Source organism: Danio rerio, chromosome 7 (assembly GCF_049306965.1).
Source record: "Danio rerio strain Tuebingen ecotype United States chromosome 7, GRCz12tu, whole genome shotgun sequence".
In the NCBI taxonomy this organism is placed as follows: Eukaryota; Metazoa; Chordata; class Actinopteri; order Cypriniformes; family Danionidae; genus Danio; species Danio rerio.
The window spans coordinates 177773-192860 of record NC_133182.1 but is presented as its reverse complement, the minus strand read 5'-3'; the positions used below and the strand labels follow the sequence as shown (position 1 = coordinate 192860).

General features: G+C 38.6%; 1 long non-coding RNA gene across 9 annotated transcripts in view; it reads left to right on the top strand.

Moving 5' to 3' along the window:
* Positions 1–5182, top strand: part of LOC137496109 (uncharacterized) — a 32791-nt gene extending 27609 nt beyond the window's left edge. For 4 of the 9 annotated variants that reach the window (XR_012382947.1, XR_012382942.1, XR_012382945.1 and 1 more), the window contains 3 exons: positions 1943–2156; positions 3176–3267; positions 3353–5182. This is a non-coding gene — a long non-coding RNA (uncharacterized lncRNA). Of the gene's footprint in view, positions 1–1942; positions 3033–3175; positions 3268–3352 lie in introns of those variants that run through there. The other 5 variants (XR_012382939.1, XR_012382941.1, XR_012382944.1 and 2 more) reach the window with 3 other exon arrangements.
* Positions 5183–15088: the final 9906 nt, after the last annotated feature.

Here is a 15088-nt window from a genome sequence, read left to right as displayed (position 1 = left end):
GGTAATATTTCAATTCTTACACATAAAATTTCTGGGAAAAGTTGGTTATACTGTAAAATGTCATTTCCTTTTGCCAGCAGGTGGCACTATAACTAACTGGATATTGGCAAGTAAACGTGTTCAGGTCAGGGCTTTGATCAAATGTGAATTGAGGGAAATCAGACAATGGCATGCCTGAGTTTTAACAACTTCCTGTTTCGTGGCGAATTGTCAAAGTTGGAGAGGCCGCCATGGACACACCTTTTAACAAAATCTCTAGATCTTAGCAATTTAACAAAGTCTTTAATTGACAAAACCCAAGTTTGGCATTGATTGGCTAAAATCCCTAGGAGGAGTTTGTTAAAATAAAATGCCTGGAAATGGCGAAAAAAAAAATGGCACTTTTTCAGCACAAGTTCAAAATATCGGACTTTCTGTTGGGTTTGAAAATATGCTTCAAAAAACTTTTTTTTGTAGGTTTTGGCATGTTTGATGTGTGCATAAATCGTAGCTTGGGGGCCAGTCTGTCAAATGTGCATAGGTGGTGCTGTCGAGTCATTTTGCCAAACTCGCTTCATAAACGCATAACAAACGTAAACTTTAGCCATTTCTGGTCATGTGCAAAGTTTTGTAAGTTTTTGGCCATGTCTAGACACAAAATCGTGAATCATTCTGGAGAAAAAGAGTAAATTGACTAATTCCCTTAGGGCCTATGTACTATTTAGACGCCCCAGCCGTTGTAGCACCATGGTGCAAAAGTGCGTTTATTTACAGTGTTAAATCCCAAAATCCCAAAAATATAGACTCTCTCTCTCTCTCTCTCTCTCTCTCTCTCTCTCTCTCTCTCTCTCTCTCTCTCCCTCTCTCTCTCTCTCTCTCTCTCTCTCTCTCTCTCTCTCTCTCTCTATATATATATATATATATATATATATATATATATATATATATATATATATATATTTGTGCATCGAATAAAAAAAATAAGGACAATTAGGTTACAAAATGCATATATACAAAATATTCACTATTCAGACTTAATACCTCAACTAACCTTTACGCCACTACTCACACTTCAAACTCCCACACTGAACGGATCACTAGTCACTATTTATAGTAAGTGACTCCGCCCACTATGGCTTAAATCGTGGCGAAGGTAAGCATAGACAAACATTTAAAAAATAAGTCGATCAGGTTAGAAATCTCACTTTTCACCCCTCACATACAACAAATAGGATCTCCTGCTGGCCGACCCTTCTGCACATGTGCAGTGCACGTTTGTACATAAAATGACCACAATAGGCAATTTGGCCTCTGCGGCCTTCAACACAAACACAACTGGACAACAGGTAAGAAATATGCTTGAAGGAAGTGTTATGCATGCTTTGTAATGGATATATAGCAGGATTACTAACTTGAAATAATAATTATGAGCTCCGGTAGCAGCGCGACTCCAGTGTTCACCCTGTGATTGGCTGACGTTACTGTATGCCTGTTAGGTTTGTGCAAAATGAAGTTATGAACTTTATTTCGAAATGCATCTGCAAATGCAAATGATCTTGATGTAGTAACCAGCAGTATGGATGCCATCTTTCCTAGCACACTAAATTCTGTGGCACCCATCAAATTAAAAAAGGCTAGAGCGAATAAAACTACACCAAGGTATAATAGTCATACTCGCGCTTTCAAAACAGCAGCCCGTGTCCGTTAAGATCTCATTACTCAGGGCTTCTAAACTCTAGAATAACCTTCCTGTTAATGTCTGAGGCTCAGACACACTCAATTTAAAACTGAAGTAAAGACCTATCTGTTTTTATAAAGCATACACTTAGTGCATCACTTTGCGGTATGATACAGGAATGTGCTCCACACAGGTTTCTGCATCTCATTTATATACACTATGAACTGCAGCTACGCTAATTATTCTCTTTATTCTCTATTTCCACCTGGGTATACTCATCCCCAGGCCCTTAGACTATGCACCGCCACTGATTCAATCCAACACCAGCGAAGAGATGATCCTAAGGTTTCCATAATCCTGGACCAGGCCGTATACTGAGCACCTGCTGTGGTGTTCTTGGAGGAGTGGAGAGCATGTGACTGATTCCTATGAGACTCCAGGGACAGATAAGTCTTGGCTGACATCCAGCATTCTCCAGCCTTCGACGCCTAGACAGCAGGTTTGCACAAGATGTTTGGCCAGAGGAGAAATGGTTGTGCCCAACTGAGCCTGGCTTCTCTCAAGGTTTTTAAAAATGTTTGGACTCTCAGTAGTGATTATAAAAGGTGCTTTCACACTAGTACTTTTGGTCCGCATCCGGGTTCGCTTGATGTCACTGTATGGTACGTTTAGCTAGTGTGAACTTATCTTCTGAACTCTGGTGCGCACCCGTGAACCGTACCAGAGTCTACCTGAAGGAGGTGGTCTGGGGTACGGTCCAGGCAAATGAACCAAGTGTGAAAGCACCCTAAATCACAGTAAACTGATCTGACACTTTCAATTTACTTAAATCTTCTATGTGAATCTGCTTTGATGCAATCTATATTGTAAAAGTGCTATACAAAAATAGGTCAATTGAAATGAGCACACACACACACACACACTTACAAATTGTATAATTTTTTTAGCCACTCCGGTTAAAACACTCTGTATGACTCAGTTAATGCTATGTGACAGTAGTATTGTTGTTTTGAGATGGTAAGCAGAGCAGAGTGAGTGCTGAAAAACCACAAACTCTTCAGTAAACTTTCTCTTGAGTTTCTGACTCCGGCTCTTGTTCATCTGGCAGACTGGTGTCTTTGGGTTAAACTGGTGGTTTTCCTACACGTGGAGAACCGTTTTTACCCCTCTGCCAGATGGAACGCGAAGTTGCAATCATTGCTGATTCTGTCATTCGTCATGCCCAGGGGTGTCGCTAGACCCAATTTACTGGGGCACGAGCAGCAGTAAAAATCGCCAGTGCCCCAGTAAATGCTTTGAGATGATTTACTTTATGCAAGTGTATTATTCAACAGTGGTAATCCCAGAATAAAGACGTTATTCTTTATCTGCAACCAAACCAACGCTGATGAAAGCAATGTTTAATTAAAAAGCAAACTGACGCATCTCTGTATGTGCGCAAAAAACCATAGCCGTACTCCTCACACACCCCTCCTGCTAGACCCTGATGCGCTGTTCTTCTCCTGTTGTGAATCCCAGCTGTGAACATGCACGACGAAAAAAAGCACTTACTGCATTTGCGTTGTGATACCAACGCAACAGCCTGTTTTATGCAGAGGTGACGGCACACAGTGAGTATTTCAAATCGACATAGCTAAAATAGCTAAAAGCTAACAATGTATGCACTCACTGCTTTTTCCATTGATTTGTTTTAAGGGACTCTCTATCCTGAGCGCTAGCAAGAGCATCGAAACTGTCGTCCTCCACACGGGGGCAAAAGACACCGGGCTGTGGCAGGCGGAGATCCTGAAAAGAGATACCAAGAGCCTGATTGAGACTGTTCGATGCACCTCAACCGACACGCAGATCAGTGTTTGTGGACCGCTTCCTACTTGCTGCCGAAGAAATGAAAGGTTCAGTAGACTTTTTGCTCTGAATAAATGGCTAATAACATGATTTAAAGAACAGAAGCTTTTCTAGAGACTGTGTCTGTTCCTCGTATTATTAGATCAAGAAGTAAATTCACTATGTGCTCTGGAAAAAAATCTATTAAGAATCAAATCAGAAAAAACGTTTTTAAAGCTTGATCTCCTAAACATCAGGCCACTCGCACCTAAAGCTCTTTTGTAAATAAAATAAGAACCCAATAACCTTAATGCACTCTGTCCCACTAAAACCTGGCTTTAACAGAATGACTATATTAGTTTAAATGAAGCTACTCCTCCAGGATTCTTATATGTGCCTCAGGTTTCTCAGACTGGTCGTGGTGGAGTTTCATCAATCTTTAGTGATACTCAATGTTAATCAGAGAAACAGATTTACGTTTAACTCTACCACTGTAACGCTCTCACGGACTTGTTTAACAGTTTTATATAGTGTATAAACAGTTGAAGTCAGAATTATTAGCCCCCCTGAATTATTAGCCCCCATTTATTTTTTTCCCCAATTTCTGTTTAACGGAGAGAAGATTTTTCAACACATCTCTAATCATAATAGATAACTCGTCTCTAATAACTGATTTAATTTGTCTTTGCCTTGATGACAGTTAATAATAATTTACTAGATATTTTTCAAGACACTTCTATGCAGCTTAAAATGACATTTAAAGGCTTCACTAGGGTAATTAGGCAGGTGAGGGTTATTTCAAGTTCTTGTATAACAATTTGTTCTGTAGATTATCGAGAAAAAAATTCAGCTTAAAGGGGCTAATAATTTTTACCTTAATGTTTTTTTAAAATTAAAAACTGCTTTTATTCTAGCCAAATTAAAACAAATAAGACTTTCCCCAGAAGAAAAAATATTATCAGACATGCTGTGAACATTTCCTTGCTCTGCCAAACATCATTTGCAAATATTTAAAAAAGAAATAAAAGGGGGTCTTAATAATTTATGCCCATACATTTATTTTGTAACAGGTCTAGTTTTCCCAGTAAGAGCAGTTCATGGCATATGTGAATCCCGCCATCGTGCTTAAGTCCGTGTCAAATCAATGGGTCTGAGATCGCCAGAATGAGCTGGTCTTTTCTCGATTAAGCAGATCGATTGTAGTGAAATAAAACAATCAAAGGAAGCAGGCTATATCACAGTGGATTATGGTTGTGTAATGGCCCTATATACGGCTAAATGAAGACAGAATGATCGGTTGGGCAGCATGTCATTTCTTTCATCAAATGTGCAATTCATGTTTAATTGAAAGTGAAAGCATGCTGAAATATTACCACGTGCTGTTTATCTGTTGACTGAAAATAATTGCTCAATTACCATCTGATAATGTTTGTATTTTAGTCATATATTTTGTATTAGGCCAATTGTTTTGTTCATTTGTTTTGTTCATTTCGACTGCGGCCCCGGTGTTGTGACGAGAAATGCACCCCTGCACGGACCCCCTTTCTTTAGCATTCTTAGTCTACATTTAAAAAAAAAAAAAACTCAGACCATAATTGATTAAAACATAGGCTAATATGATTATTATGATGACTGATCAAGCAAGAACAAGAAGTGAAAAGCATTTTAAATCTAGGTTTACAAGAAAATGAAAAATAAAAATGTAGACAGTATTATAGACTGATGTAATGAGCCGTTTTCTAAAATTAGGCATTTTGGTGGGTTAAACAAACCAAAAACATAAAATTGTTGTAGTTTTCAACTAAACCATTCACTTGACTTAATCAGTATTGTGTTTAAATTAAATCATTTTTAAATTGTCAAAGAAAAGTTATGCTGAATAACTAAATGGATAACTTTTTTTGGTGGGGCTAGAGAAAATTTTGTCAGAGCAAGCAAAAATCTGAACCACTGGCCCGATTGGGCCAGTAGTAAATATTCCTAGCGTTGAACCCTGATGTACACAGTTCATTATCAAAGGTAAATGCTGTGAGAGCTCTGCTCTCAGGCCCTAACGGCACAGACCAAAATTCATTTGCAACATCTTTTTTTAACATTTTTACTCCGGGGCTGCTCCTGTAGCATCTCGTGCATTTAAGAGATATCTTCTCTGTAATTGTTTGTTTAATGCCTTATAATGTGTTTCTAACCTCCACCCTCCATCTGGTTTTGTAAACCGCTTGTGTAGGGGAATATTTTTGTGCATTAACAACTTCTATTATACCTTTTTGCTGTAATTCCTCTATTGAAATAATATTTCTGACAGAACTCTTTTATTAATAGGGTATTGTCTCTGCTGTGCTGGATTACCACCTTTGATTTCACACTGCCATTTATCAGTTTATTTTCAATCATTTTTACTTCTAGCAGCATTCATTTGATATTTTGCTCATATCTTAGTGACTTTAATAGGCTCTGCTCTACTGGTTTCAGTCTCTTTATTTCCTGCTCAAAGCTTACTCGTTTTAACCAGTCTATTTCTCAGCTTTACAATATTGTGCCTTGTGCCTGCATATTTTGTTGTGATTAAGTTATTAGAATCTTGATTAAATTTACAAATTATTAAATCATAAACTGTATGTCTTTCCACATTACCTCTGAAGCCTTTAACATTAAACGCAGTTTCTGCTGATTTACCACCGTAACATCTGCTCCTGTGTCAATGTCAAACATTATTCCTTCATAATATATGCAGGGCTTGAAATTAACCTTTTTGCTTGGTTATGTGGTTTACTTTAAAAATTTAGGCGCATCAGCCAAAATTTAGTTGCTCTTATAAGCACCGTTTACTACAAGTGTTATACAAACATGTATTGCGTTTGAAATCAGCAGTAATCAAACTAACAAGCCAAAAAATATTTATGCAAGCGTGAAGAAAATATGTCTCAACGAAATCCCTTTATCATAAGAAAATGATTTTTTTTAACATAACTGAGTGACCAAAAGGTACACAGAGCGCTCACCGGCCCTGCACACACTGCTGGACATGACTAAATCTGTTAAGGATATAACTGTGCTGTTCTCACGGGTGCTGTCTGATATTGCACTGATGTTTTTGACATGTACTGTACCTTATTATATGCATATATGTTAATAGCAATAGTTTTCATGAGTAGCGATGTTAGTTTAGTCAGTGTAAGGCCGTTTGCGATGGTGTACGTGGTGTTACATTTGACATATAGCTGCCAGTTGCACGGCGGACAGCATCTGGCGATTATATGAAGGATTAAACAGAAGCTCTCGTGTTAGATGTGGCAAACAGTTACCTGAAAACTCCATCCCACAGACTTTTCATAGCAGAGTTGAAGCCAACGGAAGTCTTTTATCCACTCCTGGAAAAGTGTAGATGGTGGATTAACATTCAGCACATGATCACTAGTAAGATGTGTCATTATTTGTAACTGTAGATGTCATGGTTTCTAAAACAAAATCTGTCAGTGTTATCTTCATTCTCATCTTCAGCGCTTTACAATGTTTCGCGGTAGTAGCTTTCTGTCATCCCAAGCCAGAAGGCATTGACTGAGTGATTGACAGCTGATATTTCAGTGCTAGAGCAGTGGGCCAATAAGAAGAGCGTGTAGGTGGGGCAAGCATTGTGAACTTGGCTTTGTTTACTTCAGTAAGTTGACACGACAACTGTTTTAACCCATTCCTGAGCGCTGCGTTTCACGTTTCAAGTGCAGAGATGCATTCTGCGTAAATGTCTCCCAAATCTGGGCATGTGGTGAACATTTTACAGTAAAAACTGGTCGCAATTTTATGGTCGCAATTTCGAGCCCTGATATGTTCAGATTCACACACACTTTCGAGCCCTGATATGTTCAGATTCACACACACACACACAGACAGAGAGACACACAGCACTTACACTCTCGCTTTCTCTTTCACACACACACACACACAGAGAGAGACACAGCACTTACACTCTCTCTTTCACACACACACACACACACACACACACACACACACACACAGAGAGAGACAGCACTTAAGCTCTCTCTCTTTCTCTCTTATTCTTACACACACACACACACAGAGAGAGACGCACAGCACTATGCTCTCTTTCTTATTAAAACACACAAAAGCAGCATCCATGTGGATGTGCGCATGCTTGTTGGCTCGGGAGTGATATTGTTTGACTGTGAGCCCGATCCCTTTCAAATTGCACCAGTTACCGACCGCTGCTGCGTTTTTTTCGGAAATTCATTCATGCACCGCAAGAAATCTGGTCGGCTCTCGCAATACGGCAGCAAGAATGTAGACCTCTAGATTGTATTTCCCACGTCTCCCTTCTCGTCCGGTCAAAACCGGAAATACTGGCAAACTGCTGGTCAGTTGGTGCACGTCTCTCTCTCTCTCAATTCAATTCAATAATTGCTTTATTGGCATGACAATTGTTACAAATGTATTGCCAAAGCAGTTATAAAGTTAACAAAGTAACATACATATAATATAAAAAAGCAGTACACAGAAAATAATTGTAGAAAAAAAAAATAAAAAAAGATATTTATATAAAATAATTAAATAAAATATCAACAATACGTCATATTAGCAACAAGAATCAGTCCAAGGCACTCGAATAAAGTGAAAAAATTAAAAAGCCTTTATTCACATGGCTAAATCTCTAAAAACCTACGCGTTTCGGCAGAAGTCTGCCTTCATCAGGGTAACAGTGATCAAATGCGTCTAGAGTCTCTTTTGAGTACTACGGTCACATGACTCATTTAAACATCTACAATGGCATTCAAATAATTTAACAAACAAACTCTACTACCATCATAAATTCGGCATAGATACACAAACACCCACTTGCATATATGGGAAAAGAGAGAGAAAATTAATATATATATGGTAAATACATTATATATATATATATATATATATATATATATATATATACATATACACACAAACACATACATCAATGTATAATGACAATCTGTAAAGCATCTATAGAAAAACTCATTTATTCATTCATTTTCTTATCGGCTTAGTCCCTTTATTAATCCGGGGTCACCACAGCGGAATGAACCGCCAACCCATCCAGCAACTTCCCACGCAGCGGATGCCCCTCCAGCTGCAACCCATCTCTGGGAAACTATAGAAAAACTGTTTTGCAAAAAAGAAGAGAAATCTAATTCACCATTCAAACCTGGAAATCTGGTTGCTTTAAATGTATATATCCAAAAAGTCTCTCTCTGAGTCTCTGGTTGCTTTTAATGTATATATCCATACAGTCTCTCTCTGAGTCTCTCAGACTGAGAGCATACTTTGGCATCTGTGCCTGAGCAAGATTATCCCCTCTGGGCAGCTCTGATGCAGGAGATACACTGCCATCTTCAGCACTGTTTGATGTTTGCTCATCTTCACTTTGTGTCATAAGCCGCATTTCCACTATCGGGCCAGTGCGAGCCAGGGCTTTTATCGGGCCGTGCCAATCGCCCGGAAGATGAGTAATGAGGCCAAAATTATGTTGAGTTTCCACTGTCGGGCTAGTAGCTCGCAGCGCGTCACGCAAACATCGCCCCCAGAATGACCCCCGAATAAAACGTCACACAACCCGCCCACTTTAGCGGGAATCAGCCAGATAAAGCACACCATGGAATCATCACGAAACGAAACCATTAAAATGAAGACAACCGAAACAAACAAATGACCCGTTACTGTACAGCAGTACATTGTCTATACGCACAGACCTGTGTATTTCCATTCATTACATTTGTTTTACTCACCGACTGACTGTTGGCATTGTGCATCGAGTGCTCTCGCCACTAACGGAGGGACCCAGCACAGTGAGCGCACCTTCCATAATATAAAGCCACAGAAATTCTCAGTTTTAACTAGGTATGAAATGTATTTTATGACATCCTTGTTTTGATAGACGTCGTGTTAAGTGTTTCAGCACATAAGAGCAAGTAGCCTAAAAAAATATAGCCATATTTGTTGCGCTCAGCAGGTATTCACTAAAGCTCAACATTTAAAGTTTCATTTATTAATTAGCCCATATCATATAAAAACATAAACACTTGTGTGAGGATATGGAACTCATTTTGTACTTGCAGTTTTCCCCGATGCGTTTAAAGCCGCGTTGCGCAGGACTGGGTGACAGAAAAAAAAGTAGGCTAGATTCTGCTTTCACTCACCCCAAAAATGCTCTGTTTGCACGATTTGATTAATATCATCGTATCCAAATACTTAATAAATAATATTTCAAACCTCTCCGGTGTTTATTGTTGTTAGAAAATATCTAAAATCCCTAAATAGGAAAAATGTCTAAAGCCTTTGTAAAATGAAAGTTTTGTGGCTTTAAAACTAACGGTTTGATTTATGTATTGTATATAGGCTACCTACATTGTTCTAGCTAGCTTTTGTTTATTTTCTATTGGTTTATTTATTTAATGCAATATTACTATATACGATATTTGTAATTCTTTAAATTTTATTTCAAAACAGTTTAGGCTATTTTATCAAGGTATGACACTATATTGTTTAAAGGCTACGAAAGTGGGCACGTAATTTGTTCAGTTTTATGTCTTTCTGTTGTATTCATGTTGTGTAGTATTATCTCCAAAATAAAAGAAATGTAAAAAGCCGCGCAGCATCAACACAGCTGTAAAGGGAGCGCTCTTTTTCTCGGTCTCACACACACATACAGGCATTCAAACGTGCACAAATACACCTTCTAAACTTGACAAAAGGTCTCGAAAACCTTTAGTGTCTGCTGTGTTTTTAATACGGTGTAAAGATTGTTATGCGTTATTGAAACATCAATGAGGACGCAGAAATGTCACTATAAATTAAAAATACTTTATTTTATGCAACACCCTTGCATTTAAAAGGGAAACATAAGGGTGATCATACGCAAAAATACCCCATAAGGCTAGATGTTTTCTTTCCCTTATTTATTTATTTATTTGTTTGGCGCATGTACTTGTGTGCGATCAGAAAACTGTGCCCGCCTCTCCTTTTACTCTGCTCCCAAGCCCCAGCTGGCACTCTTTAGCCCAAGGTATTTGGCGGGTTGAAAAAGGCCGGCCGCTGACCCCAAGAAAGCCCCGGAAGTGACAGTGGAAACGTGTCTGGCCTTGGCTCGCTCTCTTTAGGCGCGATAGTGGAAACACGGCTATTGAGATCTGCTGCTGGTCTTCCTCTGGAAGTTTCTTTTGTTTGCATTTCTGTCTCCTCCAGTTCTGCTAGTTGTTCATCCACCTTTCTTAGTCTATTATGATGCACCTGCACATAGATTCCACCATGCCTGACAAATACAACCACACCATCTTGGCCTAACACCACACCTGGACCTTTCCGCTCACAGCAGTCTATTCTCTTGTAATATACTTTGTCCCCCGTCTCCTCTATGTCATGAACAGGTCGCAGTTGCTTACGAAGTGCTCTTCTGAATCTTTCTGAGCATTTGGCTTCTGTTAATGCTACTTGTACTTGTTTCCAGAGTTGGTGGCTTACTAATGAGCACTGAAGGTAAATTCAGGTTTTGTCCAAGCACTAGCTTGTTAGGGCTGAAACAGTGCACATTATGCATAGCGTTCTTAGCCATCAATGCCCAGTCAGGGGCTGTTTTCCAGTAACAGTTGTCCTTTTTCACCTTCAGCAAAATTTCATTGAGGGTCTGATTATGCTTTTCTAAAAAGCCATTGCTCCATGGGCATGTAGGCTGCAGTTTTTTTTTACTTCAATGTTAAAATGCTCAGCCAAATACCTGATTTCTTCATTATTCACCTCCGTTGTCACTAAACAGTCTGCATCAAGGACCATGAACACTTATCCAACAGTGAATCAAGTGCTTCTCTATCTCTCTTGGGTTTTTTGAGGTGACGATACTCCCTGCACTGAAGCGTGTGAAGTGGTCAATAGAATGCAAATACCATATTCCAGGCCCAAGCTGATGCAAGTCCACTGCCAGTCTCATATGTTGATGCCATAGGCAAACCTGCAACAGGTTTATGTTTTGGCTTACTGTATCTACTGCATGTATCACAGTTCTTTACAATGTTCTTGAGAATAGTGTTGCTTTCATCAGCATGATCAGCTGAGCAGGCCAGTAATGTTTTTAGTCTATCGGCTGAAGCATGTCTAAATTTCCTGTGTATTTTCAACAGTAGCATATTTTGTTCTTCTGTCATATTTATTAAGGGGATTTGTACCTTGAGCCACAGTTTAGAATTGGTGTGTAGTATTGAGCTTAGTTCCCCGTTTGCCTGACTATCTTATGTAGTAAGCATCATCTGCGTTCTGCAAAGTACTGGTGCCCTCTTGTGGTGAATTAATGCTATTTCCATTAAATCTTTTTAAGGTTGATTTTATGTTGGTGAAAGAAATAGTGGGTCAAGCTGTTAGCGCCAATTGTTTCTCTTTAACAATAAGACTGGCAGTATCGAGTAATTTCAAATCTAGTACAGCATCTAGGAGCTCAATTTTGAACTTTAGTAGCCTGTTGTATCGACGTTCGAGCCCAACAATGTAGTCCACCTTGGAAACGCTGCTTTCTTTTGTAATCCGGTCAAACTCTGTGCGCGCTTCGTACTGTCGATCTTTTTCTTCTTTTAAAAACACAGTCTAATTTTTCTATTAATGTTTGTTTACCGTTGTCAGCATTCTAATCATCCGCTGGTATTTCCAGTGCGCTGTTTCTTGCTCTAGCTGTTAGTGACAAGGTAACTGCAAAGTAGGGTTGGGTATCATTTGTGTTTTTTTTTTTTTTTTTATACCAGTGCTAAATCGATTCTTTTAAAACGATACCGGTGACAAAACACTCAAAATAATCTTCCATGTTCGTTTATTGGACAAGTTGTACTGGTGTAGGAGAACACATTTCTAACATTCACGTACATCAAGGCACATTGTTGCACCTGTTCACTTTAACAGACAGGCCTACTGCTGTGGTCAATTTATTTTGCCCTCCCATTGCTTTACAATCATGTTTCTGAAAATTTTTACAGTGTTTCCTAAAAAAACAATGATTCTGGAGTCATAATAAGTTCTATTTATTGTTTATTTCATGAATAAAAGCTGCTTTTAATTTAAATAAAAATAAGGTCAGTATTATTAGCCTCCTTAAGAACATTTACTGTATATTTTTGATTTCCACAACAAATCTGTTACAAAATCAATTGACTATTTATTTCAACTTCCGTAGTTAACTGATTAAGTCTAAACTTTAACCTGACTAAAAGACTATAAAATACTTGAAGGGGCTTTGTCTGAATACAACGGTCATGCAAAATAACTAGTAAAATGTTCTGCACTGACTGTCAGCATGGGGAAGACAAAACAGTAGATATTAGAAACGAGTTGGTTAAACTATTATGTTTAAAAATGTGTTGTAAATAAATCATGTGTTGTAGACGCCAATCAGAAATGAATGAAGGCGAAACTAAACCAGTTGAATATGACTGACATGAGCTGACTGAAAACTACATTTGATCAATGTCTTACATCTGTTCATTGGTACTTGCTGACTATTTGTAAATTCAAGACTGCATTTCCTAACCGAGCCGTCAAATGTGTCATTAAGTTTGACATGTTTCCCCCTTATGCCGAGTTTAGACTGCGTGATTTTAGCCCCGATTTTGGCTCGCCGACAGGTTTTGAGAAATCGCTGACAAATGCCTGAAATCACAGGCAAATCGCTGCTCGTGCACGTGAGTGACAATCACACAGTTTGAACAATCAAAGGCGCGATCTGAGAGAATCGCAGATGAGTCGCCGATGCCCGCGAGATATTTGGCATGCTAAATATCTAGAGCTGTCAGCGATTCAAATCATGCCGTGTGAATTGAGTTATGACTGAAAATAACATCAGCGATCTCCTACAGCCAATAGGAGAGCAGCATTCACTTGCGTGTGAGTATACCTGCTGCAGGCCAGCGGGAGGCTGGGGGAGAAGGTAAAGCGCTCTTTTTCGGTTTATTTGGACCCACGAAACGGAGGAAAAACTAGTGGAGGTTTGACAGGACTCAGGAGCAACCGTGTCTGTTTGACGTTTCATACAGAAAGAAATTAGTTTATTATCAACGTTGAGGAGAAATGGCTAATTCCCTTTAAACCCAGGTGAGCAAACATGTACATGTTCTACCCCAATAAAGGCTTCTTTCTCGTTATGTTGTTAATAAAAAAAGACATACTACGTGTTTTTGGCTGTGAGACGTAGTTGGACGAAGTTATCGGTGATTCTTCCTATAGTAGTCATGAAATGTGAATGTCCCTGTCGCCGATCCATCTTGCAGTGTGAACAAAGCAGCGACGAAAATCATGCAGTCTGAACTCGGCATTACATGCAACTTTTGTAAAGACAGTTGCTGTGTAAGAATCCTTGCTTGTAAAATACACTTTAGAATGCTTAGTTTAAGCAAATTGGATAAACGCGATCAAGCGTGTTGACCTGAATGAAGAGTGACACATTTGACGGCTCAAAGGCAGAGGAATGCCTCTCTCTCGTGCTCTAGGTGTCACGAGCAATCGCTCCCTCGGGCACTTCCTCTGCTTTCGTGGCACTTTTCTTTCTGACAGTGCTGCACGCATCAGTTCCCCACATTCGTCAGAATTTGACACCCAAATTGACACGTAAATAAAAGATTAAACTTCAGTCATGTTCATGTTGTGAAACACTATCAAAATGTCCACTGTTGATGATATTAGACTTCCGTTTTCAAATAGCGGTTTTAACACTTTTTATATATAGTTAGCGCTCAACTATGCAGAGACCATTTTTAATCAGAAATCTAGTGCACATAGTTTTACGTTAGGAAATGCAGTCTTGAATTTACAAATAGTCAGCAAGTACCAATGAACAGATGTAAGACATTGATCAAATGTAGTTTTCAGTCAGCTCATGTCAGTCATATTCAACTGGTTTAGTTTCGCCTTCATTCATTTCTGATTGGCGTCTACAACACATGATTTATTTACAACACATTTTTAAACATAATAGTTTAACCAACTCGTTTCTAATATCTACTGTTTTGTCTTCCCCATGCTGACAGTCAGTGCAGAACATTTTACTAGTTATTTTGCATGACCGTTGTATTCAGACAAAGCCCCTTCAAGTATTTTATAGTCTTTTAGTCAGGTTAAAGTTTAGACTTAATCAGTTAACTACGGAAGTTGAAATAAATAGTCAATTGATTTTGTAACAGATTTGTTGTGGAAATCAAAAATATACAGTAAATGTTCTTAAGGAGGCTAATAATACTGACCTTATTTTTATTTAAATTAAAAGCAGCTTTTATTCATGAAATAAACAATAAATAGAACTTATTATGACTCCAGAATCATTGTTTTTTTAGGAAACACTGTAAAAATTTTCAGAAACATGATTGTAAAGCAATGGGAGGGCAAAATAAATTGACCACAGCAGTAGGCCTGTCTGTTAAAGTGAACAGGTGCAACAATGTGCCTTGATGTACGTGAATGTTAGAAATGTGTTCTCCTACACCAGTACAACTTGTCCAATAAACGAACATGGAAGATTATTTTGAGTTTAAGTTATTTAATTATCTTGTTTATGAAGACAGCAGACTGATGCAAGAAAACAAATGACATCGAACAATT